At 39.0% G+C, this 18,085-nt stretch overlaps 2 long non-coding RNA genes across 2 annotated transcripts in view; one reads left to right on the plus strand and one right to left on the minus strand.

Moving 5' to 3' along the window:
* Positions 1-360: 360 nt before the first annotated feature.
* LOC310733593 lies at positions 361-1,428 on the minus strand. Its single transcript, XR_014535824.1, has 3 exons — positions 1,211-1,428; positions 600-692; positions 361-415 (listed from the first exon to the last, which is right to left on the minus strand). It is a non-coding gene; the product is annotated as an uncharacterized lncRNA (long non-coding RNA).
* A 2,339-nt stretch (positions 1,429-3,767) lies between these two features.
* LOC310725605 overlaps positions 3,768-18,085 on the plus strand; it is an 84,372-nt gene continuing 70,054 nt past the window's right edge. The window contains exons 1-2 of the long non-coding RNA XR_014533445.1: positions 3,768-4,075; positions 4,115-4,398. This is a non-coding gene — a long non-coding RNA (uncharacterized lncRNA). The remainder of the gene's footprint in view (positions 4,076-4,114; positions 4,399-18,085) is intronic.

Consider the following 18,085-nt stretch of genomic DNA (forward strand, 5'->3'; position numbering starts at 1 on the left):
CAGGCATTTCCATGGTGTTTTGTGGTGCTTACCATGCAATGTTTTGCAATGTACACAGCTCTTGCGGGCAGCAGTGGCAACATTTCTGACATCAGAGGACAGTTCAGATCCTCGAACTGGTACATGATCAGAGTTGGTCCGTTTTGGCACTACTTTCTGTGTGACGCTACAAAGCTCAGCAATAAGTTGTTCCATAAATTTCTTTATGGGACACGTTACCATACAGTTCTTTATGCACAATGAAACTGTTGGTGGCAGCGATGTCCAAGAAGTGTAGAAAAATCTTTCGGTACCACATTGTTTTGTGCTGTGCTGTGTATTATTGGAACAGTCATTATCTGTCTGATCCTTCCATGACACGGTGGACTGTCTGTGTGCTGCCTTTGCCCTATTTGGAGCAGGTGCCTGATCACATCTGTTTATGAAACACACACACACACACACACACACACACACACACACACACACACACATACACACACACACACACACACACACACACACATACACATACACACACACACACACACACACATACAAACAATGCAATAATGATTCAAACTAAATATAACTTAAGAACATATAAAATATGTACTTACTCAGGATGATTCTCGGTCGAACTCAAAATGGAGTGACGCCTGCGTGGCCTGGTGTGAGTTTCCAGTGAAGGGAAGGGTGATGCAGCCACATTCCTAAAAATAATCAAACAATATATTTTAGGATGATAAATACACTTAAACAATATATATTTGTTAGCATGCATTGTATAGCCTATAGGCCTATTTGTTGATGGGCAATAGGACAAATAAATGTTTGTTGATGGGCCATAGACTATAATCCATCTCAGACATTTACACTATCACCATTTACAGCTGAGCAAATCATGGAAAAAATGTTACATTCATAAGGCAGTAATTTAGCTAGCATTTACACCTCAGCATTCCCGAACATCTCTGCTAGCTAACAATACATAACAGCCTTTCAGGATGATAAGTGAGACTAACCAAAACTGAACTGAGGCTAAAATATAACTTTATATAACGTCAACAATATTTAGAGCATACAATTACAAACAGTTAATGTTACAAATGAGCAGATATTGGCGGATATTTGTTGTAACATTAAAAGGCAATGCTGACAGAAGCTAGGCAGAGATGTCTACAAACAATATTAGTTTTATATGATCAGAATGTAAGACCTAATAACTTACTCATCGTAGCAACTTGCTGGAAAGTCCTCGAATGCGTCGATTCGCTCTTCAAAATGCAAACGCTCCTCGTCGGAATCGCAATCTTCTTTGGATGAAAAGGTAAATTCTTCATCACTGTCCAAAACCATCTGAAGAGCTTCCTCACCGGTGTAGCGTGTCATCTATCAAACGCAGCTGAATGTGTAATAATCTCAGTGGAATCGCATTGTTTTATGCCACTGTCCGGGGGGCGTATCCGGTCGCAGCTCATTATCAGATAATGACCTTAGGTGGAAAGTCTGTGCTTCTACTTGGTTTCACATGATTTATATTCATTGGAAACATCTGTTTTTTTTATTTCACCGACTACATACTTTAAGCTGTCTAAAGATATATTTTTTATTTCCGTCTGTCAGATATTGGCCGAGTTTCAGCGCTTTTTAATGACGTGTTTCTAAACGAAGATCACGCAGACAAAGGCGACACACGGCGCACCCTGATTATTTTATTAATTAAAAAAAATAATACGTTTTGATTATATAGTGAGCATACACAAACGAAAGTAGACCATTTACAGATTTAAATAGTGTATTACTTTGACATGTTTGATCAAATATGACAGAGCAGTTTAAGCTCATTTCGCTGGCATCGGAAAAAAAAGCATGTTTGGGTGCCGGCGGCAAATCAGACTCCGTCTGATCCAGTGTGGCAGGGGAGTAGATATAGAACTGTGAGACTGCAATGCAGACAGCAACGCATACTGAAACCTCACAGGACGACCGTGTCTCGATGATAATATCATTGAGTCTTTTCTGATGTTTTGAAATCTGCGACAAAGGATAGGACGACAATTCCAATCACGATGTTTCACTGGTTCAGTTGTCCATAGAACATAGCCACAGAAGGTGATGGTGTAGTAGGTTACAAAGGTGCTTTGCATGACGAATTCCGTGAAGAGAAATCTGTGAGTTCTCGGAGCACCCAGCGAGCGGGCAGGAGCTCCAAACGATTGGGCAAGGGTAATAACCCTACGCACATGAAAGATACGGGTGATCAGCTGAAGTCCTGCAGGAAGATCATAGACAGAGTTCTGGATGGAATCTAGCCACATTCCCTCTGGGGATAACATGTCAGCATGGTGCAGAATGTCGATCACCGGTCTGAACGGGTCCTCATCAGTTTCCCACACGAATTCGTCCTTTTCTGGAGGAAACCTGAACCATTTACGGGGTAAATGATGGCACCGTTTACCTAAAGGACAGGTGGGCTGCTCCAGGCACCACAGGCAATGCTTTTGAAGAACAAGGAAAAGACAAGCATCGCAGGGAGCTCTAGAGGTGAGAAAGTTGAAGTGATAGCCCTCAGCACATGCTTCGATGTACGCACACGTGCCTTGATGCAGACGCATACCTTGCAGAAGCCTCCTTTGTTCACCAGCTGCCATGTTCCTGCACACAGCATAAAATTCACACAACAACAACAACATGATTTTTATACGATATTATCAAAGAATCGGAATTAGCGTAGAAAGGGTTTAGTGCTTTTAGTTATAAGGAAACGTTTGTTACAGTCATTTTTTCTCATTGACTAGGGCCATAATCCCTCCATCCAAATCCACATAGATGTTTTGATCCATATCTGTGGAGATGTTTTCTGTAGAAGACTCTTCACCTGTAATTTTATACACTGGGAGCTGTACGTATTGTCTAAACAATGGCAAGGAATTCCACAACAGATAAAACATGCCACGGCTGCAAGGATTATTAAAATTGTAGTCCCAGTCTGACCCTATTCTACTCTATTTATTAGTATATTATGGTAATTATACTTGGAGTAAACAGGTTACATGAGTTTGATTAAAATATGGGCTAAATAGGTTAAATTAATCTCTTTCATTGTGTAGCGTCTGGCACAGATCATTTAGAATTCATGTCCCAGGTATTCCTTTTAACCTATGACATCTTCACCTCAATCAAAAGTTGAAACTTTTATTGGGGGTGATATACCCGTAAAGTGTCATACTCCTCCTTCCAAAGACATAGAACATGACCAGACTCTGAACTCTTGTTGAGTTCACAAAGACCCCCTAATCCTAACACACACAACCAACCACAGCTGGCTCCAGAAGGTCTGGATCCTACCGCAAGACGAGATAACCCCATGCCGTTTCTCTGTTTGACCGCATACAGACCTCGACCATAACACCCACCCCCCACCCCCATACACATGCACACACACACACACACACACACACACACACACACACACTGATACAATAAAGCATTCCTTTTTCTAGTTAATCAAAATAAATAAGATGCTCCACATCCCACGACATTAACCTATACTTGTATGTATCTTCTTTATTGTTTATAGTTGTACGCTAAAGATCCTATTAATGTAACTCTATTAATGTGTCTCTTCTATTAAGGCTTAATTGACTTAAAATGATCTGTTCTTTACTTTCCTGACAAGGGTGCATTTCATTTGATCAGAATACGACATTGTACTAACATCCGTTATACGGTAATTACTGGTCCCAGCACGCTAATGTATACCTGTTCTAATGCTGTATGTCCTTTTAAGACCTGATGTCAGAATTTATACAAAATTATCTGCTCTTCACTTTCCTAATGAAAGTGCATTTTGTTTTGTGTTTTCATTTTTTTTATCAGAACATAATGTCATAGTAACATTAGTTACACTTTGACTACTGATCTATGTATGTAATGTACCGCTGCCGTTATGCCGTCAATCCTCTCGTGTTTAGTATCCAAATGACCACAAAATTATCTGTAACTTACTTTTCAAACAATGGTACATTTTATTGGATCACGAAAGTCACCATACCGTCTTAATACACTTCAGATAAAACTTTAAAGTTCTATAGTCCAAACCATGCCCACAAACACATGAAACAAAGGGGAGTTTTCCCTCCAAAATCTCAACCCTTAGTATTGGCCGTTCCCCCAAAGATGGGTGGAGTTCGAGACCTTAAAAATGTCACAAACACCACCAATCGTTGGTCAGACGTACGAAACAGCTTCGAAAAGACTCCCTCTTTCTTCAAGATCTTCCGGCAAGCTTCACTTCCAAGAACAACCACTGCTCTGATCTTCAGGAGAACCTGGAAGAACATCTGACCCCACCCTAACGGGCTCTTCAAAGATTTCCTTTTCGCATCCGGACTCTTGTGCAACAAGCCAATGCAAGTAACCGTTTCCTTTACCAACAAATTTAGATGCGTAGTTTAAGTCTTAGTGAATCTTAAGGTGAATTCAAATTCCTGTGACGATTTCCCAGTTAGGGTGTGCTTAATTTTGAAGCTTAAGCATTTCCATCCCTCCTCTTTCCCTTCTCTCTTTCTTCTTTTTCCTTTCTCTTCCTCCTTTCCTAGTTTTAACCTTGGGTTATTTTAATTTTGTTTTCTTTATTTCTTTGTTTGTTCGTGTAGCTAGTTCTATGTGTGTTTGTCTCATTTATTAAACGCCATATTTTTCACAAGTAATTGTCTCTGAGTACGTTCGCAAATACAAAGTTCCTGCTACATCCGGTCTGAACTACATGCTCTTTTAATTTAATTTACGGTATAACGTAAAAGGGGGTTACGTCTTTCTTGGCCAGGGAGATACCTCTTTTATAGAGTTAATATTAAATTATACTGTCTGTTTGCCGGACGAACAGACAAATAAGTGTAATGTTAATTCCATTACCGTCAATTCAACTTAATTTAAATATTTAGGAGTAACTATAACCCGTTATAATTACTTATAAATATTCCCTTTTCTTTGCGAGCTAAATTCGCTACAATTGTATCTAATAAGATTTATACTAATTATTAGGTCAATTTGTTGGATTAATCTAAAAAGCTAAACTATAAAAGCTAATCTTAGCTAGCCGGCTAGGTACCCATGCTAATGTCGCTAAATAATGACTTTGTACTTTTCGAGTCTTTTACTAAATAATCTACAATATTCTACCATAATTATTTAGACGACTTACCAGGTACCTGTATGAAGAAATGTTCGATAGAAGAGAATTTGTAATTTTTTTTTAATTGCTGCTAATCGTTGCTGCTTCTTGCTGCTGTTTGTTTGTTTGGTGGTTTTACTTACCATTGGTAAATTCACAAATGAGAAACAAAAGCACGCTCTGACTTATATAGACGTGTCACACTGTGACATCACACCTAGATCCCCCGCCCTCTGCCTGTGACATCACCACACTCGGCCGACCTCATTGTTTTGAATAGAAGCGACCGAACTGAACTCTTAAACCGAGTTACTTAAACTGAATCTAAGGAGTCGAAATCATCGAATCGAATCTTTTCGAACTGAATTGACCAAACTGAATGGACTGAATTATTAAAATGAATCTATTAAATAGTTCTTTCTGATGTTTTTCTACTAACTGCGGTTGTCAAAAGTTATACTTGAACTATGATGTTATGAGGCTGCATTGGAACTAAACTTTATAGTATTGTGTGCATCAGATGAACCCATGAAGAACTCATGTATTGTAAACTGATTTAATCTCTGTGTTATTGTGATTTAATATTTCAACTGATGCTGTGAATACTGTTCAATAACTGTTTATTTTATTACTTTAACTTCTGTTCATGTAAAATTTGGTTCAAACAGAACCTTAATTTTATTATCATTTACTTTTGTCCCGTTTACCAACATTTTATCATGTGGATTTTAATTCTTAGTTAAATTTAAATGATGTCCAATAATAATTTAATAATAGAAACAAAACACACACTATATTTAAGATATTTTGAAGGAATAAAAAATATTTAGTTACAATAATCACTGATATTTCTGTACTTTATTATATGTAGGACATGTCCAGCTTGATCTCCTCTTTTTCTTTCTCTGGTTTTCTTCCTCTAGTGCTGAAGTCATATTGCTGAACAGCTGTACAGCTTCCTCCAGTCACTCTCGGGTTTCCATCCTCATTTCTCTTCCCTCACCTAAGAATCTTTGTTTCCTCAGAGATTTTCTAGGATGCAAAAAAAATAAATATCTCAGCCATCAGGAACCCAATCCAGAATAAAGAGGAAAGAAGAAGAGGGGAAACGTATAAAAGATAAAGGCGTGTATGCAGCTCTATCACTCATCTCTTTATAAGGATAGTAAAAGCTAATGCATTGAATGAAACAGGATAATAACTGTATATCACTTAGATTATGCCATGACGCTACTGTTTTTCTAATGTTCAAATACCAGTCTTATGCTCATTGTGTTTTTCAGAATCAGAATCAGAAAGTCATCCCGATTTGTACAGATGTTGCAGGATAAAGTGCAGTCCCATGTTCATCGCTACAGTAATTCCAAAATCGCCTCTGAACCTTTCAGGAAGAAATATTGTGCATAAAATTGGCATTGGCGATTTAGTTTTTTGTAACCAATATTTCACTGTCAATTCCTTCTGTTCTCATAAGATTTAATCCCTGATAATACAGAGGACTCCAAACCAGATGAAGTCAAGTCAAGAGGCTTTAATTGTCATTTCTACTATACACAGTGGTACACAGTACACAGTAAAAACGAGACAACGTTCTTCCGGAACCCTGTTGCTACACTAAACAATAACATAAAGCTACAACACAACACAAGCTACATAAAGTGCATCGAGTGCAACCTGGTGCAAACAGTGCAGACAAAAAACAGTACAGACAGACAACACAAGACATGACACAAAACCAAGATAGCGCTGACCAGTAAACCTACCGTATACTTGGTTATACAGTACTGTGAACTGTAAAAACTATAAAAACTATACCCGGGAGTGAATATAAGAACACAATGTAGTGCAAAAATACAGCAGCAGTCAAGATGTGCAGAAGACAGCATGTAAACAGTGTAGTATAATATAACAAAGTCAAAGGTGCAAAAAAAGCATGTAAACAATATAGTAGTCGAAGGTGCAAAAGACGGCATATAAACAGTAATACAGTGAAAGGTGCAAAAAAACAGCAGTTAAACAGTGTAGTACAGTCAAATATGAATAATAATATATAAATGATGGTGCAATGAATTGAGATGAGTGATGAGTGTGTGTTAAGTGTTAAGTCCAAGTTGTACAGTTTGATGTATTAAGTAGCCTGATGGTTTGCAGGAAAATAGCTTTTGCACAGTCTTGTTGTGAGGGGCCGAATGCTTTGGAACCGTTTTCCTGATGGTAGGAGAGTGAAAAGTGTGTGTGACGGGTGTGTGTGGTCGTCCACAATGCTGTGTGCTTTGTGGATGCAGCGTGTCGTGTAAATGTGCATAATAGAGGGGAAAGAGACTCCGATGATCTTCTCAGCCGTCCTCACTATCCTCTGTAGGGTCTTGCGGTCCGAGACGGTGCAGTTCCCAAACCAGGCAGTGATGTAGCTGCTCAGGATGCTCTCAATGGTCCCTCTGTAGAACGTGGTCAGGATCGGGGGAGGGAGATGGGCTTTCCTCAGCCTTCTCAGGAAGTAGAGACGCTGCTGGGCTTTCTTGATGATGGAGCTGGTGTTGAGTGACCAGGTGAGGTTGTCCGCCAGATGAACACCAAGGAATTTGGTGCTCTTGACGATCTCCACTGACGAACCATCAATAATCAGTGGAGATTGGTCGCTCTGTGCTCTCCTGAAGTCCACAACCATCTCTTCAAATCTGCCCTTCCCAAGTGATGTTATTGGAGTAAACATGAATAAACCTCTACCTTTTCCCAAATCATCCCCTTAATCCTTTTTTAAAGGAAAGAACAGTATGTAGAAATAAAATCCACCCTCCTATAAAATCTACAGCTTTAAACCCAACTTGTAATCTCACTGAACTGAAGCATTGATTCACTTAAATCATAGTACATTTGTATCATTTGTAATGTATTATTAGTGCAGTTGCAGCTAAATGTAGAGCTGCTACTAGATGAAAAGGATTAGAGGTGATGTGGGGCTTTTGTGTGTGTTTTCAGAAGAATCCAGACTCTGGTGAGGACTATGAGGTCTGTGCTGATGATCACTAAATTGACTGAAGATCACGTTCAGGTTCTTAGTGATTTATGATGAGGAACATAATCAGGATCCCCACTCTGTTCAGATTGAGTTTATAATTGTTTACATCATAAACATATAAAGTTCATATATATATATATATAAATAATTAGAATAATAATAATGAAGATGATAATGGGTTCAGCAGGTTCACAGAATAATTCATGAGTCACTGTTCTATGTACAATAAAACATTTTATTTTTAATTACTGAAAATGCTACAAAAATGTCAAATGATAAAGTATAATTGATGCAAACACACAAAGGTACAAATACAAATACAAAACAATAGATACAAATAGCAGTAAATCCACAAAAGTAAAATCATAACACAACTATATAATATTAGCACAAATATTTATAAACAGTAAAATGATATCAAGTCTCTGAGTGGCTTAAAATACCGGAAATAAATAATTAGAGGAGCAGAACTGGAATAAACAGCAGGTGTGACTGCAGATGAAGGACTGGATGCAGATGAAGGACTGAATGCAGATGAAGGACTGGATGCAGATGAAGGACTGAATGCAGATGAAGGACCGGATGCGGATGAAGGACCGGATGCGGATGAAGGACCGGATGCGGATGAAGGACCGGATGCGGATGAATCACTGGATGCGGATGAAGGACTGGATGCGGATGAAGGACCGGATGCGGATGAAGGACCGGATGCAGATGAAGGACCGGATGCGGATGAAGGACCGGATGCGGATGAAGGACCGGATGCGGATGAAGGACCGGATGCGGATGAAGGACCGGATGCGGATGAAGGACCGGATGCAGATGAAGGACCGGATGCGGATGAAGGACTGGATGCGGATGAAGGACTGGATGCGGATGAAGGACTGGATGCAGATGAAGGACTGGATGCAGATGAAGGACTGGATGCAGATGAATCACTGGCTGAAGGAGATGGACTTTGACTACCAGGCTGTAAAGAAACATATTGTATATTATTAACTTAAGAATAATAATGATGATGATAATGACATATGAAGGTCTTTTTCAATGACATGAATCTGCATTGGTACATTTACATTAGGTTTGGCTTCTGAATTGTTGCTGAAGGATCCAGCAAACTATGACTTTGTAAACTGTGTGCTGAAAATGTAAAGATCTGATTTCCCTTTTGAAGAAAACACAAAATCTTCTATCCAATAAAAGACAATATGACTATAAAATATAAAAATAATGAATGAGCAGTGATAATGTAAGTGCAGGCTGTATAATGGTGGGGGTGGAGGTAGGGGGCGCTACAGCAGTAGGAGTGGAGTAAAGCAGGTGGAACACTTGCAGCAGGAGGAACACTTACGACCTGGTAAAAGAACAATAAAGATTGTGGAACACAGGTTTTATTTACCTTTTAGTCCTGGTATTTTTTACAGATTTAAATAAGAAGAAACATCGCAAAATCTAACATTCACACATTAATATGTTTAATCCACAATCATCTCTGTACACTAGTGAGAGTCTGAGGGCAGAAGTGAAGTGATATGAAGATCATGAGCTCTTCTACAGCTTACTGGTAAGTGTGCCATTACTGCCACCTAGCGGATAATTAACAAATAAACTCTCAAATACAGGTAGATTCACACCTGTATTGTATTGTATTGTATTGTATTGTATTGTATTGTATTGTATTGTATGTTGTATCCTCAAAGAAACACAAACAAATAGAAGACAGTAAAAGAAAAAGGGGGGAAAGAAAATTACTGTAAATTGGTTTTTAAAGAACATGTAGGAATTTGAAGCAGAAGTCAGAACAAGAAAAACACAGGTAGGAACCGAACCTCAGACCCCACTGTAATGTAGAACACAGACACACTGTATGACATTAAATCAGTTCACATTTATTAACAACATCCCGACTTCCCAAGCCATGGCATAATGACACCAGACTCTTTCTCCAAATAATTATAGAGGATCCTCACATACACAAAGCTTCAGTGTCTAAACTGCAATTTCTTGGGGGAATCTTGGGGCATGTTTTCTTCATGTAAACAATGAGTCACGCCTCAAAAAAGGTTAAAAACCACTGCCTTATGGGTAATAAAAGACCAATAATCAGGATCTCAGGTCTACATTCCTTACTATTGAAGTAAACAGGACCAATACAGAACAGTTCATCAGACAGGAACACACACTGATTAGTCCCATCAGCCACAGATCTGCTTCTCACCGCTCGTTTCCCCCCGGCTCCACCCTCCATTCACCAACCGCCGCTCGTGCACGCACCCGCTGCTCCATCCAGCAGTAGTGTTCAGGTGTTGTGAGGTGAATCCAGTGTTAACCCTGTCAGAATGACTGCTGAAAGATCATCCACTTTCTTGTGCCAATCCATGCGATTAATTATAAAGTACAGATGTTTAAGTGAATCAGGTTCTGCCCCACATTAACTGTCAGCTATATTGCTTTCAGAGCTCAAAATGAACAAAGCACTAAAGCTGCAAGAAAATACCTCAACTTCAGTTTCTGTCAAATTTCTTTTCTTTAAGGACATCAAACATCACTGAATTTACTAAAGTGAATTTCAAGAAAAAAAATACCATCATTGAATGCTCTCTGTGATGAAGAGACATTAGACATGATTGAAATTCAAAATCTTTATTTATTTAAATAAAATTAAAAAAATGAAGATGGTGAAACAACATGCAGACTAAAGTACATGAAATGTTCGTATTTCACCATCTTCCTCTATTCCTGAATCATTTTCCATCTCTTCAAGTTGCTTCAACAGATCCTCGAAGCTGTCGACGTCAAAGGCTGGTACAGAATCCAGGATCTCTGTGCTGTTGTGGGGGTCTTCAGTATGATTCTGGGCTCCAGACTGGTTAAAAAAGTCACATTCCTCATTCAAAATGGAAAATATGTCGTTGTTGAGCAAAGTGATTTCCTCCTCGTCCTCGAGCTGAACCTCACTGCTTGTACACTCAGACCCATAGCAGGTGCTGTAAACAGAAGTGCACAATTTTAGCTGCATATTAAAGTAAATGAGTGGCGATTATGGCGATTATTTAAGATGCAGAGTAAAACTTAATTTGCATGTCATTCTTTTGAAACTGTTCCAATGCAGTTTACTAACTCACTTGGTCTGGCAGAAAGTCGACTCAGAAACAGAAGGGAAAAGAGGAGGATCAAAGCAGAAGTCTTTAGGAGACAGCAGTTCTTGGTGGCTAAGGCCGGGGAACTGATCACTAACTTCAGGCACGAGGTCATGGACTGGTACTTCTTCTGGCATGTTCATGACTATGTGGTGGTTTGGTTGATGATCAGGTCTCCTCTGTGAGTCACTACTCTGCACACTGCCTTTTCTCCTTCCCTTCTTTGGAAGCGGTTTATAAACCCAATCTACATGATAGAAAAGAAGAATTTAAAGAGTAAGAAGCAACATAAAAACAATAAAAGTATCAGAATTGATGCGTTTGTTTTGTTATTTTGTCATTTGTCTATAAAGAAAGTTCACCTACCAGGAAACAACTGTTCGTGTTCCTGTTTAAGCCTCCATGATTCAGTGTAGTAGGGTTTCTTCTGTTCTTTACTCAGTTTGTTCCACTGGATCCCAAGCTGCATGCTGATCTCTGCAGAGCTGCTATTTGGATTGGCCTTGGAAAAGATGGGCCTCTGTTTCCTCGCCCAAACCATGTAGGCATTCATTGGCCTTCTGATGTTGCCTTTTTTATCTCTGCACTTGGCAACGTTAAATTTATCTACAAAATAAAAGCTGTTACCCGTCTTATTATCTGTCATTATTTCTCCTTCTTTCTTCTGAAAGTCGCTCTTTCTGGCTGAAAAATCTTTTTTGGTGTCTTGGCAAGCGGATTGTTCAAAACATTGACGCTTATCACTAAAAACAATTAAAAACATTTCAGCTGTTTGTTTGCGCTTCATTGCTGTGATCAGTAAATGTTTGTGTTGAACAACAGCACAACAAAGTTGTCATGACAATAAAAGCGAGTCCAGGGCGCTATCAGAGATACCGACGTCACAAAAGAGGCGGGGCTTCAATGATTCAAATGCAGACACGGAAGCTGAAAACGGGTGGTGTAAAGACAAGCGAAGTGGTGTGTGATTGTAAACCCTACACGAGTTCCTATAGCGCTCCTTTGTTTAGACACAGTAGGGTATTAAAATATTTAGAATTATATTATTTATTAGAAAACACGTGTTTGCAGTTTGGAATGTGATTTTGATAAAAAATTATGGGGTTTAATTTGAGGTGTAATTAGTTTGTACTGCATGTGGGGACCTGTTGTTGTTATACTTAACGTGACCATTAGGGGGAGTAAAAGTGCATTGAAAATTGAAGAATGAGAGAACACGTGATTAGCGCGTGTCAGATGTGTGTTATGAGCTATTAGAAAATAAATCATTCATTCATGCTACCTGACCTCACTTCCTTCTGTTTCCTGACAACACTGCACTTTTAACAAAGACTTTATTTAATTTCCCTTAGATTTTTCATTATACTTACCTTCTCTGAACACTTACAGATGTTTTACTTAAACACATGGTAGTATTTATAGTCTCTGTTTATCTTTCAATTATAATCATCTACTTATCAAGACGTTTGTAAGTAAGAAATTATCATAAGAATAAAATAATCTGGTAAATTAATCACAAGGTAAATTAACTGTAATACATATTTTTTATTGAATACAATCAAGTCCAAAAATGTATTTAAAAAAGAAAAAACATTAATGAAAGATTTGATTGATTTTGATCTGCCGCCAGTCTTTTTACAAGCACTTAGTGTTTTCTCAACTGGTCCACGACTACACCATAATATGTATGGGATTTTTATATCGGTATTAAAATAAGAAACTAAACTCCTATAAAATCATCTCAGCAGTAATAAAATCAAGATTTGGTGATTTCTGTAAAAAGTTTGGTGTGGAATGGACGTCTCTGTTCACCTGTGTACAGCAGCACATGGGGAGGACAACAAATAATGACAAGAAACAAAAAAGTGACAAACTTCATTTAGATTTGACTTTTCCTCCATCACCCTTATAGCTGACATGCCATCATTATACACACACAATGAATGTAACACTGATTTGAGGTGATCCATGAAAAAAAAAACACTTTCTATTAGTCAGTTCTATAAATGTTAGTTTTAAGACTAACGAGGCATAAAAACAATTCAAATGTTTACACGTGAGATTCGTAACACCACTTCCACAAATACAAAGTGCCCTAGTGTAACATTTGATCAGTTCACAGCAAAAACAACTTTCTCCTTTCTGCTAAATCTTAATATTCAAATCCTTGTTTGGTCAATTATTCCCTGGTTCTCCTACAGCTGATGTTCTACTGTATACACAACACATCATCTACAGGAATCTTTAATATCCCCAGACCTGAGGTGAGACACTGAACAGGAACGAGTGAGATGAGACTTTAAACTGTTGCTCAGAGACGAGACCATAACATCTTCTCTTCATCTTCTTCCTCTTGATCTCATCTTTTTCCTTCTCCTCCTGATCCCCTGGTGTTGGACAGAAATCCCTCTGTAACCTACAACATAAAGCTGTTCAAACACTATGTGCTCTATATCTCTATGTGAGGCTCATGACTGGTAGGAGACGAGCTGCTTGGAGGAGACCGAGTCCTCACAGGGGACGAGCTGCTTGGAGGAGACCGAGTCCTCACAGGGGACGAGCTGCTTGGAGGAGACCGAGTCCTCACAGGGGACGAGCTGCTTGGAGGAGACCGAGTCCTCACAGGGGACGAGACTGATGCTGTATCCTGTCTCCGTCTTCCTGTGTCTGAAGAGACAAACACACAGTGAGACGCGTCTCGTAAAAGGAATCTATAATCAATATTACCTTCACCACCAGCTTGTGTGTTTAAACCTGAATAAATCCTCTATTAAACCATTAAAAACATTTTAGCAAGTTATCACAATTTATATTTGAGTAAATATTTGAACACTTTGTCTTTTCCTAACACTGTTTATCAGTTCATTTCTGCTGAACTGAAGCCATTTTTCTTTCCTCTCAGTTTAACAGCAGTTACTGAAGCACACAGAGGAACAACTCAGTCATACACTACACAGATTTTTAGTGAACTATAAGTAAAATTATGTACTAATGTAACTTATGTTATCTTATTAAATATAGTTTTATTCATCTTTTAGTCAAAAAGTAGAGGTTTCTAATAAAATAAACACAAAAGCAGCGCTAGCAAACCCGGCTAGCATGAGGCTAATGATGATGTCTCCTACACCATTAGCCGAAAGGTCCATTTCTGCTCACTGCAACATTTATGGAAATATTATCACTCTTTATCATCATTCTTTATTTATTTTAGACAAATGTATCCACTTTTTCCTGCAAGTCTGTGATCTTTATGCTAATGATCAGGAGTGAACACAAAATGAGGAACATCGCTTTTCCCCTCTTCACTCCGGTACCGATGGTTAATAATAATTATAATTATAATAAATGATAAATTCTGTGTTTTAAAGAGAATAAAATCCATAAAGCTCAGAAACTCACCGTTCCAGGGGTCATACAGTTCGCTTCATCCCGGCAGAGGGTCTTCATCCTCCACCTCTCGGAGCTACAGGAGGAAAATCCAAGTGATGCTGAGGAAAGAAAAGTCCAAACAAATAATATCAAATATATAATATAAAATATCTCATATAATACAAATCAAAAGTAATATTTTAGAGTTGAATCCCAGTGAAAACGCAACTGATCCGAAGCTGCTGCTTTTCAGCTGATACACAGTGTGTGGTCAAAAGTATTTGGACACTTGTCTTTTCCAGCCAGATGTGGTTCATAAATTCACATATTTCACATGCACTTTAATGCACCATACAGCCAATTAACATGCAAACTGTGAAAACACTTCATAGAAACAGAATGTAGACTCACTGAAAGCATTTTAAATGGGATTTAAATACCCGCTACAGAGGGTAGCAGGAGCTTTTCTGTAGCTATTATTGCTTTTATGTTCATGGCACAGGACCAAATATCAGTTTATTTTATCTTTCCATAATGAGCTGGAAAGAAAACATAAATGCTGCGGTGCCAATGGAAGATTAAGGAGAGAAAGAGTCTCCAGGGACCGTGATGATTTCTTGGCCTGGATGATGACTGGCTAATAAGCTGATTTAGGTTCCTACAGCTGTGCTCCTGGATCTATGTGCTGAATTGGGTCCAGTACTACAGAGGGAAACACACCAGAACCATGCCATCCCCGTCCAAATACAGGTCCTCACCACTCTGGGGTTAATGACAACAGGTTGTTTCTAGTAAGAAATGGCAGACAGGGAAATATTTTATATAAATATTATATAAATATTATATATAATCAACTTTTTTACAAAGACATTATTTAAATATAATATAATTCTATTAAATCTCATGCTATAGGTCTGGTATCTGCCCCTGAGTGCCATAATGCCTGTCATTTTGGATGTTATTATTAAGGTGGGTAGTCGATACATAAGGTTTCCCTTCACTGTGGCACACTGACCTGCTTCAGCACATGATTCCTTTATCCTGACACATAGCAGTGTAGGGAACAGACTACAGGCAGCTGCAGGACGTGATGACTGGCTTCTTGGTGACTTTAACAACATGTAGAAATTGTAAACATTGTCCTGATGTAGTCTATAATATGACAGGTGACAGAGGCTTCACCCCTCAGATGCTCCTCACCTCCTTAAATGCAGATGTGGAGCTCTGGATGTCTCAACTGGCAGATTTCTATACCACCCGGAAAAAGTGTGTAAGATTATCAGGGTGTGTGGTGTTTTGCACAATGTGGCACTGAGGACCAGTTTCCCTCTCCCTCCTGACCTTCCTCCCCCTCAGCATTATGACCCCGAGCCACAGCCCCCTGCCCCACAAGAGGGATATCAACAAGATGCAAGAATCCATGAGGAGGTCATACGGCGTTTGAAAGGAACTTTTGTCACATTTTCCCAAAAGTTTATCATGTGGACTTTAATTATTTAGTTTAAAAGCTTCCTCCAGTTGAGAAACACTGATTTAGAATCAGGATTTAAATGATGTCGAACACTTCAATAAACAGATTACACTAAATAGATTTCATATTTTAGATTTTTATTGATTTTATTAATTATTATTGGACATGGAGAGGTTTAGCTTTCAGTTCCTGTCCTTGATGTCCAGACTCACTTGCCTTTTTTTCTCTCTTTTTTCTTTTTTTTTACTGGAATGGGCGATAGCCGTCTGATCCAGTGCGGCAGGGGAGCAGATATAGAACTGTGAGACTTCAGTGCAGACCACACCTCATCGTGAAACCTCAAACCAGCACCGTGACGTCTCGATGAGAATACCATTGAGTCTGTTCTGATTGTGTGACATTTGCGACAAAGGATAGGACGACAATTCCAATCACGATGTTTTGCTGGTTCAGTTGTCCATAGAACATAGCCACAGAAGGTGATGGTGTAGTACGTTACAAAGGTGCTTTGCATGACGAAGTCCGTGAAGAGAAAACTGTGAGTGCTCGGAGCACCCAGCGAGCGGGCAGGAACTCCAAACGATTGGGCAAGGGTAATAACCCTACGCACATGAAAGATACGGGTGATCAGCTGAAGTCCTGCAGGAAGATCATAGACAGAGTTCTGGATGGAATCTAGCCACATTCCATCTGGGGAGAACATGTCAGCGTGGAGCAAAATGTCGATCACCGGTCTGAACCGGTCCGCATCAGTTTCCCAAACAAATTCGTCCTTTTCTGGAGGAAACCTGAACCATTTACGGGGTAAATGATGGCACCGTTTACCTAAAGGACAGGTGGGCTGCTCCAGGCACCACAGGCGGTGCTTTAGAAGAACAAGGAAAAAACAAGCATCGCAGGGAGCTCTAAAGGTGTCAAAGTTGAAGCGATAGCCCTCAGCACATGCTTCGATGTGCGCACACGTGCCTTGATGCAGACGCATACCTTGCAGAAGCCTCCTTTGTTCACCAGCTGCCATGTTCCTGCACACAGCATAAAATACACACAACAACAACATGATTTATATACGATATTATCAAAGGATCAGAATTGAAGCGTAGAAAGGGTTTAGTGCTTTTAGTTATAAGGAAACGTTTTTTACAGTAATTTTTTCTCATCGACTAGGGCCATAATCCCTCCATCCAAATCCACATAGATGTTTTGATCCATATCTGTGGAGATGTTTTCTGAAGAAGACTCTTCACCTGTAATTTTATACACTGGGAGCTGTACGTATTGTCTAAACAATGGCAAGGAATTCCACAACAGATAAAACATGCCACGGCTGCAGGGATTAATAAAATTGTAGTCCCAGTCTGACCCTATTCTACTCTATTTATTAGTATATTATGTTAATTATACTTGGAGTAAACAGGTTACATGAGTTTGATTAAAATGTGGGCTAAATAGGTTAAATTAAGCTACTTTATTGTATCTAATAAGATCTATACTAATTATTAGGTCAATTTGTTGGATTAATTTAAAAAGCTAAACTATAAAAGCTAAGCTTAGCTAGCCGGCTAGTTACCCATGCTAATGTCGCTAAATAATGACTTTGTACTTTTCGAGTCTTCTACTAAATAATGTACAATATTCTGCTATAATTATTTAGACGACTTACCAGGTACCTGTATAAAGAAATATTCAATAGAAGAGAGGTTGTAATTTTTCTTAGTTGCTGCTAATCGCTGCTGCTTCTTGCTGCTGTTTGTTTGTTTGGTGGTTGTCAATTTTAGTGTCTCTTTACTTACAATTGATAAATTCACAAATAAGAAACAAAAGCACGCTCTGGTTTATATAGACGTGTCACACTGTGACATCACACCTAGATGCCCCGCCCTCTGCCTGTGACATCATCATGTCACTCACTTTCTTTCTCTCTCTCTCTT

Source organism: Silurus aristotelis (genome assembly GCF_946808225.1).
Source record: "Silurus aristotelis genome assembly, chromosome: 1".
NCBI classification, from domain to species: Eukaryota; Metazoa; Chordata; class Actinopteri; order Siluriformes; family Siluridae; genus Silurus; species Silurus aristotelis.